Below are 15,427 nucleotides of genomic sequence, written 5' to 3' on the forward strand. Positions count from 1 at the left end.
ACTTACAATTTAAAAACAAAAACAGATGATGGGCGGAGGAAAGCAATAAGCCATTCAAGTAATGGGATTAGACTGATGACAGGTAAACATCTCAATTCCATCCTCCTCTTTTGGAAATAAAAATTTCATTTAAATTAAAAAGAGAAACACTAAACTCTAGCTCCCACACCTCACTCAAATGTCATTTAACACCACACACTTTTGTTTATGCAAATCTTTCTAGATGACACCATTCTTTGCTCTGAATGCCTATCCCATAAATTAAAATGCAATATAATATAAAAGATTGCCCATAAATGCCCACCCAACCCTCAGTCCTGCCTCTCCTCAATAGCCATGAAAAGAGATGGCTTTGTAGCATAACCAGAAAGTTATCCTGACTCAAGCAGAACAATAGGGCAACAAATTCCCTCCAGAGAATGCCATGGCAGCAGATCTGTCTTGTTTCTATTGAGGGGGGCTCCAGCTCAGCTCTATTTGCTGGTCTCAGCCATGGCAGTATGGCCAGGGGAGAGAGGCATTGTTCATATAACTGGGTCCCACACCATTTCAGGCTTCATAAGTTAAACACCAACACCTTTAACTCTCCCAAGGAATGCCTCTCCAGCCAGTGCAGATTTCAGGAGACCAGGATCATGTGCTCCCAGATGAAACTCCATTTAGTTCTGCACTAGCTTCAGCTTCTGACTGGTCCCATGGTTCCATCCTGAACATGCTGCAGCAATCTAATCCCGAGGTGACAAAGACATGGAGGCACGGTCTATACTGGAGAGATAAAGTCATTTACTTCTTGTCAGGCTCAGACAGAAGAAAGCACTTTTGATCTCAGCCAGTAAAAGGGCTTCCCAGAGAAGCCCAGGATTAAACAGCGCCCCAAGTGACACATATGCGATTTTGGCAGTCACACTCCCTCAGTGAGGGTGAGCAATATAAGACCCAGCTGCTTCTTGCACACATCAGGAGGCTCTTGAGCGGCTTCATCCACCCAACTAGTATTCACAAAAGAGCCAACAAAATACCTTGGTCAGTGGTATCAAAGTCTGGTGATATATCCAAAAGAGTCAGCCCTTTACCCGCATCTATTGCTAGAAGATAATCAAGCAATACAACCTGTGCGAGTTCTACCCCATACCCAGGCCTGTACCCAGAATGACTGAGGTCAAAGAAGTTTAAGGAATTCAGAATTAAGAACCTACCAGAACTTCCCTAAAAATGAGAGATGAGACACAAATCAGTATGTAGTGTTCTTGATGCAGGTGATCTGGCTGTCCTGGGGATTGCTAGCTCATTGTGGAGAGGTGAATTGCCACATGGCAATGAGAGAAGAAGAAGAAAGTGATTCTGTGATTCAAAAGCTAAACAAGGCACTTTGTCAGTTTCAGGGGAACAGTATTTTCCCTAAAGTTCCCCTGCCTTCCTCTGGGCTTCATTGTAGAGCTTCTGCCTAGCACGAACTCCAGCCACAAGACACTCCATCTTGCTTCTTCTATCCAACAGTCTCTTTGGACTGGTGGAGGTGGTGGAATTGATGCCTGACCCGCAGCCCCATTTTTACATAAAAATAATTGGCATAAAGCGGCCACAGCAGAGATGAGTCATACAGAGGTATAGGGCAATGGTGAATTAGGTCCTGTGACTATTCAAGGGACGTAGCGGAGCTTAGAAGACAAACAGTGACTACATGGTCGGTGCCTTTGGCAATTACCATGCTTAGTAGTGTTTGCAGGATTAGGCCCCTTAATGGTTGGTTGTAGTTCCAAAAACCAGAAAAAGACACATTTATTGATGAAAAAATAGAAATTGTCTTGGGTTCATAGTATTCTGAGCAAAATAGACTGATACATTCCAGCTCTGCATTCTGCATTGCCTGCCAACAATTGAGCCAGGCTTTGAAAGTGCCTATGAACATCTGATCTTCACCATTACTAATAGAAATGGTATTGAATGCAATATTTTTTTTCAGATGGCCCATCTATTGGATATTTCCACAACCCAGTAAGTGCTTTTTAAAATCATAACTGTAAACTGCAACAATGATTTTCCTACTGAAAAGTTTTTCCTTTGGTGAAATTTCTTGTAAATGGCATTGTATTACTAGCATCCTGCTATTGTTCTGCTATTTTGGGGGTTCTCATGAATGTTTTCACATGCCCGTAACCTTTTTGCCTCAGTTTACATATTTTTAAATTTTGTAGAACAGTGACAGGTGTGGTGATACTTAACTAGCTATGATTTCTGATGAAAGTCACTACATACGAGTGACAAATCACTTACTGCAGCTATTTCGTATATTATTCTCTAATGGGCTTCTTGTCTTTATTCCTGGCTTTCAAAGAGTTTGAGGAAGAAAATAGCCACTTTGCTTACGGTCAATATGTACATGTTTTAGTTAAAGGAACAAGAAGGCAAAGAAATGGTGTGTACAATCTATGCAAATTTAGATTCCACTACACAGGAGCATGAGTCTTATTTGACACATCACACAAAAGAGAAGGTGAGCCTGCCTTCCCATGATATTGGCTTTCAAGTGATCCTCTTCTTTCTCAACTGATGCCTTTACATTTATACACACACTGATTGCAGAGCTTTCTCTCTAGAAGAATTGGGGTGAAATCCCCACTTCTGCACAAAGCTTGAGTAGACTGCTTTTCATGGGATGCTGACACGAGGTTTGCCTGGATTGGCTTGGGGATGGAAATCAGGATGACATTAGAGAAAAACAGCTTTCTCTCACTCCCACGCCTATTCTTACACTCAAAGCTTTTCTCCCATCTGTGGAGAGACTGCATATATTTGTTGCATTCTGAAATCCAGAAGTGTATGTATAGCATATAAGTGTGCATGGAAGATATATTTTCTATCTGTAAGACACATTGCCTTGTTGCTAAACTTCTTATGGGGTTAGATGGAGAATTGTCTCTTTAGCTATTAAAGCTGCATGACTCATGCAAATAAAAATGTAATGTAAAATATGGATTGCTAAGCAAAATTGCAAAACCTAGTGTTTTGCTTATGGGACCAGAACACTTTGTGGAGTTGAGTCCTCCCTTCTCTGAACTTTGAGTACATATTTTTGCTATCAGTGGTCAGCTATTGGGCAAATTTTGATAGGTGAATATAATACTGGTGAACTACATGAAACTCTACTGCTGTCTGCTGACACTGAAAATCAGAAGTGGTCCAAGGGCCTCTGCTGCCTTGAGACCCGAGGGATTTTCATTTTCCGTTTCCCAGCTGTGATGTATGATCAGGTGAGGTTCATTCATATTTAATAAATCATACAAAAATGGGGGGGAGGGGCAGCCTCAGAACACTAATGCAATCTCTTGTGCATTTCACCCCTGCATCATGTTTAATTCTGAAGTTTACTAATTGCTTTGTGTCCTACTCAACTGTTTGTTTCCTCCCTAGGGAGAAGACGAATTATGTTTCCCATCACTACATATATCAGGTGTTAATTGCACCTAATTTTCTTTAAACAGATCTGCCTCTCTATTTGTCACCTGGGAAAAGGCCCTGTGGCGTCACACAAAATACCACTGTGGGGAAAGCACTGCTTTCATTTGTACTCATCGCCGGGACACTGTATGGAATGAACTTATCTATGTTTATTTTAGTAGGGCTGTAAATGAAGATAAATGATCAAAACTTATTTCTGAACAATGGATATTTTTATGTTAAAAAACCCACACTTTTATGGAAGTTACATGTTTTTTTCCTTACAATTTTATTTTTTCCATATAACAGATACTGCTTTTTCTGCCCCCACTCTTCATCCACCTGGCAAAATGTTTTGAATGTACAACTAAACTAAAAGTTCAGATTTGATGAATTTTTACTTTTCAGTGAGAATCTTTCAATTGAAAAACTTCCCCCAGCTCTATCCGAAACACAGTTTAGCATGTTACTTCCTGTTTCTATAAGAATCATCAGACTAGTCCTATTATTTGATATCATAATATCCCGCTCTGTATTTCTCTGGCTTTTCCTACCTTTGCCTCACTCTTTACAGTTTTTCTTGGCCATCTTTAAAGCTGACTGACAAAAGTCCACACAAAACTGTGTGGAGCAGGGTTGGAGGGTGTTGTCTTGTGCCCTTTTTAACTTGATGAAGGAAAAGAGGCCCAGGAAGCATTGTGAGGGGATCCCTCCAGGGTGCAGCCTGGGACTGTGGGACCACTGTGCCCCCTTAACTCTCCAGCCTGGGGTATCTCTCACAATGCCTTGCTTGCAGCAAACCCCTCCAGGCATTGTGATCATTCAGCACAACCGCATGTGGAGGCCCACACCCAGCTCGATTGCATGAGCTCCCAGAACCACTCATGAATCACACAGAGAAAGGCACCAGCCAAGTCCCACCAGCTCCCAGCACTGTACTTCAGGAATATACCTTCTTGCACTGCTCAAGACAAGCAGCGCAGATTTATTAATTTGATTCACCACTTCATCAATGAAAAGTGGATATACACCAGCCTTTGCAACCTAAGCAGTTTTGCCACACACTTCATACAAACTCACTGGTAAAGATAAACAGTTAAAGAAGTTTATTAACTACAAATATAGATTTTAAGTGACTATAAGTGAAAGGCAAAAAGTCACTGTTAGTTACCAAAAGAAAATGTAAGCACACAGTCTAAACTCTCAACCCTATTAGACTGAGCAACATCTAGCTTAAGCAGTTTTTCTCACCCCACTGGATATTGCTGTTCATAGCACACAGATTTCACCCTTGAAACCTGGGCCAGTCTCCTCGGTTGGAGTCTTCAGTCTTCTGAGTGTCCTTGTTGCTTGCAGCATAGGTGGGGGGCAGGAGAAAGATGAAGCATGGGCCCCCCTAGGTCCTGTTTTATACCCTTAGACCATTTGCTTGGAGAGAACAAGTCCAGGCATGTCTGGTGGGCATTGCTAACTCCCCAGGCAAGGTTGAGCAATTCCCCTGGTGTGGCCTTATGCAGGTGATTCATTACATTGTAGCTCCCTTGCTGGACAATGGCTGTTGATGGTTGTTTGACACCCCACTCAGGCATCGGTTACTTTCCTTGCTGTTGTCTCTGGGGAGCTAATATCTGGCTGATTCCCCAACTTTCAGCATGTTTTAGTGACAACCATACAACACGTTTCTCATAGCTTCTATGCATTAATGATATACATATATGGATAGAACAATGACTTTCAGTAGATCAAAACCTTTCCCCTGATACCTCACACGCCCTGCTTTATATGCAAGATCATAATTATATATCAATGAGTAATATGGGGATTACAGGCGCTGCCCCAAGGTACAGAATGTCACAAGCATGTTGTGTTTTTGAAAGATATTTGTCATGGTTCTTTTTTGCATTAAAAATTCAGGTCCTGTCTAGGCTCATAGTCTCTGATGTCTGATGAGACACTGAAACAGTGACATCACAATAACCAATAGGATGTAAGTTGAACTATTGGAAGAAGGAAAGATTTTTAATCAGACTGTTTATTTGATTATTATTATTAATTATTTAATCATTTAATTTCAATGTCTAATTAATGTTTTTGAGAAAGAAAGCCTTTGTTAAATCTTCCACCTCCTCACCCCTTCAACTGAGTTTTTTAAAGCTCAAAGAAATCCCTGAGACCTTCCTGTGTTCATCCAGCAATACTTGGGAAGAGCAGACTTTATAATCCTGATAATTCAGAGGTAAAAAACAAATGGAAATTTGAAGAAAAGTAATTCAAGCCTCTTTTCCCGTCAGACAGTAGAGAACATAAACCATTTGTTCCCTCTTTGCTGGTCACCTTTAGAGTACATGGTTCTGTTCTGAAAACTGCCCTTAAAAAAGGCCATGGGAGCCCATGACTGTTGATTCAGTAATTGCAGATCAAATGTACTCAGTGTGACAAATCAATAAAATGTCTATATTATTGCTTATTAATGTTACATATGACCCTGTTTCTCTCCACAGTCTGGGGTTGTTACCTGTCTGATTGCACGTAGTTAAATCAACAGAGGCTGTAAAGGGGATTGCTAAAAAACCTAGAAAGGGGAAAATAATGGCACAGATAAGACAAAGAAAAGGAGTACCCGTGGCACCTTAGAGACTAACAAATTTATTAGAGCATAAGCTTTCGTGAGCTACAGCTCACTTCATCGGATGCATTTGGTGGAAAAAGCAGAGGAGAGATTTATACACACACACACACACACACACACACACACACAGAACATGAAACAATGGGTTTATCATACACACTGTAAGGAGAGTGATCACTTAAGATAAGCCATCACCAGCAGCGGGGGGGGGGGGGGGGGGGGGAAGGAGGAAAACCTTTCATGGTGACAAGCAAGGTAGGCTAATTCCAGCAGTTAACAAGAATATCAGAGGAACAGTGGGGGCTGGGGTGGGAGGGAGAAATACCATGGGGAAATAGTTTTACTTTGTGTAATGACTCATCCATTCCCAGTCTCTATTCAAGCCTAAGTTAATTGTATCCAGTTTGCAAATTAATTCCAATTCAGCAGTCTCTCCTTGGAGTCTGTTTTTGAAGCTTTTTTGTTCAAGGATAGCCACTCTTAGGTCTGTGATCGAGTGACCAGAGAGATTGAAGTGTTCTCCAACTGGTTTTTGAATGTTATAATTCTTGATGTCTGATTTGTGTCCATTCATTCTTTTACGTAGAGACTGTCCAGTTTGGCCAATGTACATGGCAGAGGGGCATTGCTGGCACATGATGGCATATATCACATTGGTAGATGCGCAGGTGAACGAGCCTCTGATAGTGTGGCTGATGTGATTAGGCCCTATGATGGTATCCCCTGAATAGATATGTGGACAGAGTTGGCAACGGGCTTTGTTGCAAGGATAGGTTCCTGGGTTAGTGGTTCTGTTGTGTGGTTGCTGGTGAGTATTTGCTTCAGATTGGGGGGCTGTCTGTAAGCAAGGACTGGCCTGTCTCCCAAGATCTGTGAGAGTGATGGGTCGTCCTGACAGCCTCTTAGATACCTGCTTCAAAGGAGTTAAGACAACAATGTCTGGGCCAGAAAGTGGGAGAAGAAATTATCTAGCTGCTGGGACTATCCACACTAAGGTGTTTTTCTTCTCCCAAGGCTAGGGCTGAAAAATGTGCCCCAGATGGAACAGGAGGGGGAAGTGGTTAGCTCATGTGGAAATGTAAAAAGAGAACCAGAGTCAGCATGCAAGGGGTGTGAGAGACAGACAGGGAACCTGAGTCAAGGTCTGCAGCAAGCAGGCTGTAACTAGCTGCCCTGAGAGATCAGGGGACACCAATAAGTCATGCCTACCTAGGGCCTGGATGGGAATGCCAAGCGTTGGTGAAACAATGTGCGTCTAGGTCTCTTGTTTATTTTGGAACATGCTGCTCCAAGTCCGAGCCCTGTTTGGGCAAATAAATCACGCTTTGCTTTGGAGAAACTGCTCCTGCATCAGTGTGTTATTGACCGCAGGCTGCTGAAAAAGGGCTCTGCATGGTCTGAGCCCAGTTGGACCTGCTACGTCACACAGTTGGCAACCAGGCTGGGGGTGTGACCTGGACACCCAGTTGGAGAGCGGTTGAACTGTGGGGTCTCACCCCAAAAAGAAGTGGAGACACAGGCCTGCCACTTGAAAAGGATGCACTCTGGGATCTGGAAAAGGGTCTAAGAAGGGGCAGACTAACCAAAGACCCAGGGATGGCATTTCAGATTTCAATGAGGAGGCGGGATCCAGGGGCTGCTTGGGGCCCTGGAAGTGCCTCCCACTCCAGCAGTATCTCCCATCCCCCATAGTTTCCACAACTCCACCTGCCAGCACTCCACCTCCCCACACACACTGTACTACCCCTAAATCACCTGGCTGTACCTACACTGGGCAGTTCCCTCTCCTCTCAATCACAGCTCCATGGCCTCTGCCTACAGAGAGGGTAGGAGGGCTGGCAAAAGGGATTCCCCTGATGGTTCCCCATTCCACACCCCATCCTCCTTAATCCCCCTCACTCAACTGGGTCAGCACTCCCTCAGCAGGGGGAGCCCCTGCCACACAGAGTTGTTGTGACTGGCAGTGCTGTGGGCCATTCACGGCTCTCCTGTGTGGGTGAGACTCTGAGAAGGAACCTTGTGGTCTGCTCAGGGCACCAGCTGCAGCCCATTCTCCACACTCAGGTCAGTCAGCATGAAGTTTACTTGCCCTCCTAGGAGACTGCATTGCAGCTTGGCCAGAGTTATCTAAGTGGGCCCTGCTAGGACTGTGACATACAGTTTACAGGTTTAGAAAAAAAGTTGTTGTTTTTTTCCTAACTACCAGCCTTAAAAATTCATGCTGGCATTTGAAAATCAATCTAGGGTCCCTCTAGCTCAAGCATTCATTCACACCAGCATTAAAAATTCCGCAAGATAAATTAGGCCCTCGGTTACACTTATGCAACTCCTTTGAGTTCAGTGGGTGTAAAATAAGGACAGAATCTGGCCCTGCCATTCTGTTATCATTCAGTTGCTGATGTGTCGTGCCAAGTGAACTCCAGTGTTCTGTCCAAGCTGTTTAGGCACTAGACTATTAATAGGCACAAACTGCAGTAAAACTTATCATAAAACCAGTAAATCTGGCTCAAATACACACAGTAGAGAAGAACTATGGAATAAATAGGCACTATATCTGCTTAGTCACTTTTCAGAGTAGAACTGTTCTTTCTGGCCAACACTGGTTGATTTACACTCAACGCAATTCCATGAAAGTCAGCGCACATTTGGGCCTCCAAAGAATTTCTCATTAGAGCTGCTAATCACTTTTCCAGCTCCCACTCACATGCTTTGTTCTTCTGCTCTGAACTAAAATGATTCTGTAAATTGGTACACATGCATTGTTTTGTTTAATGTGTCTGCTGCAGTATAATAGGAATCTCTGTTCACGCTCTTAAATGATAATACCCAAGCTTCAAACGCAATAGTCTTTGGAATGCAGCTTGCACAAGTCTTGTCTCACTTACTAGCCTTAATTTAAAGTGACTGATGTGTTTTGTTTAGGACTTATTAAAACTGCCTGGGAAATTCTATAAAGGCTTCACTTTGAGAAGCTAAATGCAACGGGTTAGTAGCTTTTCTGTGGTATCAACACATCATTAAATAAGGAGATAGAGGATGCTGGAAGAAAAGTTTCTTCTTATAATTTGGAAAGAGTTATAGAAAGGTCAAATTATATATAAATTTGGTGTACATAGACTGGACACGTTGTAGTATTACAAATACTAAATGAAATGTGCATTTTTGAATATCATGACTCCTTCCATCAATGAAAGTTTGTATAAAATCAAAGTAATTGGTGTCTACAAATATGTGCATTTGGATCCAGCTTATTACAAAATACATAAAACATCAAATTAAAAAGTGAATGCACAGCGTATAGCACATCATATTATAGTATACTTTGGTGGATTTACTTCTAAATTTTTCTGGCTTTTTCGGGTATAAATGTAACTAGACCAAGACTAAAGTTATGCTGAGCATAAAGGGGAAACACTATGAAGAAGTAGCTGGCCCATTAAAGACAATGTCTTTAGAAATTGTCTACCCATCAATACCACAGAAAGACAATTTCTGGCCACAGAGCTCCTCTGCCAGGAAACACAAGAAAATGGAGCAGGGCAGCGATGACCTTTTACTAACTTCTGTAAGTCAATTTTATTGGAGAATTGTAGGAAAGAGTATGTTGTATGGGTGCATATGAGTGTTCTGAGCACCACTACCTTTCTAATTCAAAGCCCAGGATTTTACCTTAATCTTCACTAAACCTAGATGAACACGTACCATCAAGGGAAAAAAAATCCTTATTTTTTTTTTTTTTACTTTCAACTTATATTCTGATCCACTTCCATAGGCAGTTCAAGACCTTGGTACTGATCTTTAAAAACAACAGTTAGTCAAGACCCAGAGACTGCATCTCTGTCCATCAACAAGACAGCTGCACTCCTCTGGGACAATGCGGTTTACAAAGCTCAGGCCCAAAAGCAGGAGTGATAAGGCTAATCCAGAGTCTGACTATGTATAGGGTACATTGTAAAATTCTCTTCCTCTCAGATAATTTTTCTCCATCATAATTAGAATGTTTTAAAGATGTGTGACCCCTCCTCTCGCTTCTTCTCCCCCACCCCAGGATAGCTTCCTCTAGGCAAGGAAGGAAAGTTAGTACAAACCTCCATGAAGTGCACTTTACCATTCAGATCTAATTTCCTCTGCAGCGCTACAATACTAAAGTGATTATGTTTGCAGTTCTGGTCTCAAAAAAGATATATTAGAATTAGAAAAGATACAGAGAACAGCAATAAAAATTATTAAGGGTATGGAAAACTTGCAGATTGGGAGAGATTAAAAAGATTGACTTTTCAGGGTGGAAAAGAGATGACTAAGGAGGAATAAGTAGGGGCTTATAATTGGTGGAGAGAAAGTGAAGAAAGAAGTGTTATTTACATATTCAAATAACACAAGAACCAATGTAATTACAAGGCAACAAGTTTACAATAAACAAAAGGAAGTACTTCTTCATACAATGCCCAGTCAACCTGTGAAACTTGTTGCCAGGGGTTGTTGTGAAGGCCAAAATTATAATGGGGTTAAAAAAAAAAGAATAGGATAAGTTGATGGAGGATAGGTCCATCAAGGTCTATTAGCCAAGATGGTCAGGAATGCAACCTCATGCTCTGTGTGCCCCAGCCTCTGACTGCCATAAGCTGGGGATGGATGACAGGGGATGGATCACTTGATAATTATCTTGTTCTGTTCATTCCCTCTGAAGCACCTTGAACTGGCCACTGTTGGAAGACAGGAAACTGGGCTAGACAGATCATTGGTCTGATCCAGTGTGGCCATTCTTATGTTTCCTTTCAGTTTTACATGTTAAAACGCTTCATTTGAAAATGTTGTTTGAAGCAAAAAAATTGCTTTTTAATTTTGTAATTTTTTTAAAAAAATTTCAACTTTTTGTCCTAGTTGGAGACAAAAATCAGTGTCAAAAAATTCCATTTTCCAAGCCACTCTACAATTCAGGTTAGAAACACAAACACACCACATTTCAGGCACAGACGCACAAAAAAATACTGTGTGAGAGCACATAGGTCTTGCAAAAGTGTATTTAGGAAAACCATAGATTATATATATTATTGCTGGGATTTTCTAATGAGTTAGGTACCTAAATCCTATTGAAAGTCAGTGGGAGCTGGGTACCTAACTTCCATAGGCCCCTTTGAAAAATCTCTCTTTAATAATCTATTTATCCTGAGAGCTTCACAAATAGTATGAACACTCTTTCTCTAGGTTCCAGTTCAACAAAGCAGTTCAAGAGGACATCTCCCAGGGTTAAAGTTAAGTGAAGGGCTTAAGTGCTTTGCTTAATCAGGACCCAATACCTGCTACTAGTAGCTTTTGACAGACAAGAATGGGAAATGCCAGAGGGATGAGAGCAGTGAACTTTAGCGTGTTTTTTGCTTGTTGCAATTTATGTTTGTTTTTTTAAAGCTATTCCTTATTGACAATTGTTACAACATCTGTGTGTCAGGACTGGAACTAAGTTCTATAGATGTAGGGCATGACGTGTTTTAGGAAGTGACGTCAAAAAGTGACCACGAGAAAATAGATGTTTCTCAGACAATAAATAAAGACAGGACAGCACATCAAATAATCTCCTCTGTTAGCTCAAGAGCATGAGGGTCTGTGGAGACATGGACATGGGAGAAACAGGTTTCTTCATTGTTCTCATACACCTTTTATTTTACTCTAGCCACATCCTGTGGTTTCTGAGCCCACATCTCTGAATGTGGATGACTATGAAATCAAACAGTGTCCAGGCAATCAGGATTGTGTCATTTTAAAACTGCTGCTCAGCTCATAGCCAATATTAATTATATTTCTGTGCAGCATTTGCACACTGTTACAGGCAAGCGTTGTCCAACATCACACCAGCTTGCTTTGCAAAAAAAATTATAATGCAACCAAATAAAATAATAATGAAACTCAAATTCTACTTTCCTGGCCAATGCAGCTTCCCCAGGCTCAAAAGAATAAATGAGAAGGTGAGAACTAGACCCAATGGCCTTTAATACTCATCCTTCCTCCTCCCAAGATCTGTGTTATTTGGGAAAGACAAAAAATCCTCTAGTCCTTCAATAGGCTTAGAAGGAGAACAATCTGGCTTCACACAATACCCTGATCCCTGGAGGGAATCACTCTCAGAACTATTAACAAGGGGCAGAGGAAAACAGGGAGATGTGAAGGAGTAGAAGATATTGGGTAGAAAGTGAGCGAAGGTGGCAGAATTTGGAGAAAGATGTAGATGTGGTGAAGAGTCAGGAGGTCGGGCATAAAGAGATAGTTATGAAGAGGGTATAGGGAAGATGAAAGTCTTATCATACTCTCAGTTTTCTCCTGTCCCTTACAGTAAGACAGGTTGGGGGGGGAGGGTGAGAACTGTACTGTGTGTTCTTCAGTGAGACACAAATGTCCTTCATGCAAAATGTCCTAACACCTACAGCAGTTTTTCCCTGTCTAGCCCCAATTCCACATCCAGTTCCAGGATATGCACTGGGAATATGTAGTGGTGTTTTAATAAAAAGCATGAAGTTCAGCAGGCTGCTTAGCTCTTACCAGGGGCTCTTAGGCATATTCACAAATGATTTTTCCAATCAGTGATTTAGCCAGCATGGAGGCTGGGGTATTTTTCAAATTGATTTATGGACATTTTCCTCTATAAGGATTATGGACATGCCTAGTTTTGGGAATTCAGCCAATTTTGATTTGTGCAAGAAGAACATAAAAGGCTGGACATGTTTCCTTACAATAGACAAAAATATTTTTTCAGTGTCATGGAATGTAAGAACAGCAGAAGGGATGTGCACAAGCATTAACAAAAATCACATAAATACAAACTTTCTGAATGGGAATCATGCAATGCAGCTCCAAACACACATTGATGCAGACACAGCAGTGAAATACAGACAGACACAGAGTGGATTTTAAGCAACTGGCTGCAAATTTTATTCACTTTTAACATGAGGTGGTCTGGATTGAACCCTAGAGTGTCACAAGCACAATGGGGTCCTGAGCCATGACTGGGGCTCCTAGGTGCTACAGTAATACAAATAAAAATAAAAATTATTCATTTTGAGACAAACAAGTTTCTAGCCCTCATGTGTGAGGGGTAAAATATCTTGTAAGTGTGACCCAAAAGTAACCAATGCATCAATGTCTGCAGAGAGTCTGAGCAAACTGCTCTGAGTGGGAGGGACTGCCTAGGCTGACGCAATCTGCAGAAAGCCCAAGCCCATTGCTCTGAAAGGTTGCAACTGCCCATCCATCTTACTGGGTTTAAAACCTGCTGCTCAGCCCTCCCCCCTGCAAAGCATCCTATCAGGGAGCACTCTGGGGGAGGGGCTTGTTGTATTCATAGATACTAAGGTCAGAAGGGACCATTCTGATCTAGTCTGACCTCCTGCACAGCGCAGGCCACAGAATCTCACCCACCCACTCCTATGAAAAACCTCACCCATGTCTGAGCTATTGAAGTCCTTAAATCATGGTTTAAAGACTTCAAGGAGCAGAGAAGCCTCCCTCAAGTCAACCATGCCCCATGCTACAGAGGAAGGCGAAAAACCTCCAGGGCCTCTCCAATCTGCCCTGGAGGAAAATTCCTTCCCGACCCCAAATATGGCGATCAGCTAAACCCTGAGCATATGGGCAAGATTCACCAGCCAGATACCCAGGAAAGAATTTTCTATAGTAACTCAGATCCCATCCATCTAATATCCCATCTCAGGGGATTTGGCCTATTTACCCTGAATATTTAAAGATCAATTACTTACCAAAATCCCATTATCCCATCATACCATCTCCTCCATAAACTTATCGAGTAGAATCTTAAAGCCAGATAGATCTTTTGCCCCCACTGCTTCCCTTGGAAGGTTATTCCAAAACTTCACTCCTCTGATGGTTAAAAACCTTGGTCTGATTTCAAGTCTAAACTTCCTGGTGGCCAGTTTATACCCATTTGTTCTTGTGTCCACATTGGTGCTGAGGTTAAATAATTGCTCTCCCTCTCCTGTATTTATCCCTCTGATATATTTATAGAGAGCAATCATATCTCCCCTCAACCTTCTTTTAGTTAGGCTAAACAAGCCAAGCTCCTTGAGTCTGCTTTCATAAGACAAGTTTTCCATTCCTCGGATCATCCTAGTAGCCCTTCTCTGTACCTGCTCCAGTTTGAATTCATCCTTCTTAAACATGGGAGACCAGAACTGCACACAATATTCTAGGTGAGGTCTCACCAGTGCCTTGTATAACGGTACTAAAACCTCCTTATCCCTACTGGAAATGCCTCTCCTGATGCATCCCAAAACCGCATTAGCTTTTTTCACAGCCATATCACATTGGCAGCTCATAGTCATCCTATGATCAACCAATACTCCAAGGTCCTTCTCCTCTTCCGTTACTTCTAATTGATGCGTCCCCAACTTATAACTAAAATTCTTGTTATTAATCCCTAAATGCATAACCTTACACACTTCTGACTATTAAATTTCATCCTATTACTATTACTCCAGTTTACAAGGTCATCCAGATCCTCCTGTATAATAGCCCAATCCTTCTCCGAATTGGCAATACCTCCCAGCTTTGTATCATCTGCAAACTTTATTAGCACACTCCCACTTTTTGTGCCAAGGTCAGTAATAAAAATATTAAATAAGATTGGTCCCAAAACCGATCCCTGAGGAACTCTACTGGTAACTTCCCTCCAACCTGACAGTTTGCCTTTCAGTAGGACCCATTGCAGTCTCCCCTTTAACCAATTCCTTATCCACCTTTTGATCTTCATATTGATCCCCATCTTCTCCAATTTAACTAATAATTCCCCATGTGGCACGGTATCAAATGCCTTACCGAAATCTAGGTAAATTAGATCCACTGCATTTCCTTTATCTAAAAGATCTGTTACTTTTTCAAAAAAGGAGATTAGGTTGGTTTGGCACGATCTACCTTTTGTAAAACCATGTTGTATTTTGTCCCATTTACCATTGACTTCAATGTCCTTAACTAATTTCTCCTTCAAAATTTTTTCCAGGACCTTGCATACTACAGATGTCAAACTAACTGGCCTGTAGTTACCCGGATCACTTTTTTTCCCACTTTCTTAAAAATAGGAACTTTATTAGCAATTCTCCAATCATTCGGTACTATTCCTGAGTTTACAGATTCATTAAAAATTCTTGCTAATGGGCTTGCAATTTCAGGTGCCAATTCCTTTAATATTCTTGGATGAAGATTATCTGGGCCCCCCGATTTAGTCCCATTAAGCTGTTTCAGTTTTGCTTCTACCTCAGATATTCACACCTCTGTGGTTCTGCTGGGATAGTGTTGGACTCCACACACAGAGTCTGTCACTCAGATTGGGTAGAGTCTGAGTGCTCCCTCCTCTGGAAC

This window comes from Dermochelys coriacea, chromosome 23 (genome assembly GCF_009764565.3).
Source record: "Dermochelys coriacea isolate rDerCor1 chromosome 23, rDerCor1.pri.v4, whole genome shotgun sequence".
In the NCBI taxonomy this organism is placed as follows: domain Eukaryota; kingdom Metazoa; phylum Chordata; order Testudines; family Dermochelyidae; genus Dermochelys; species Dermochelys coriacea.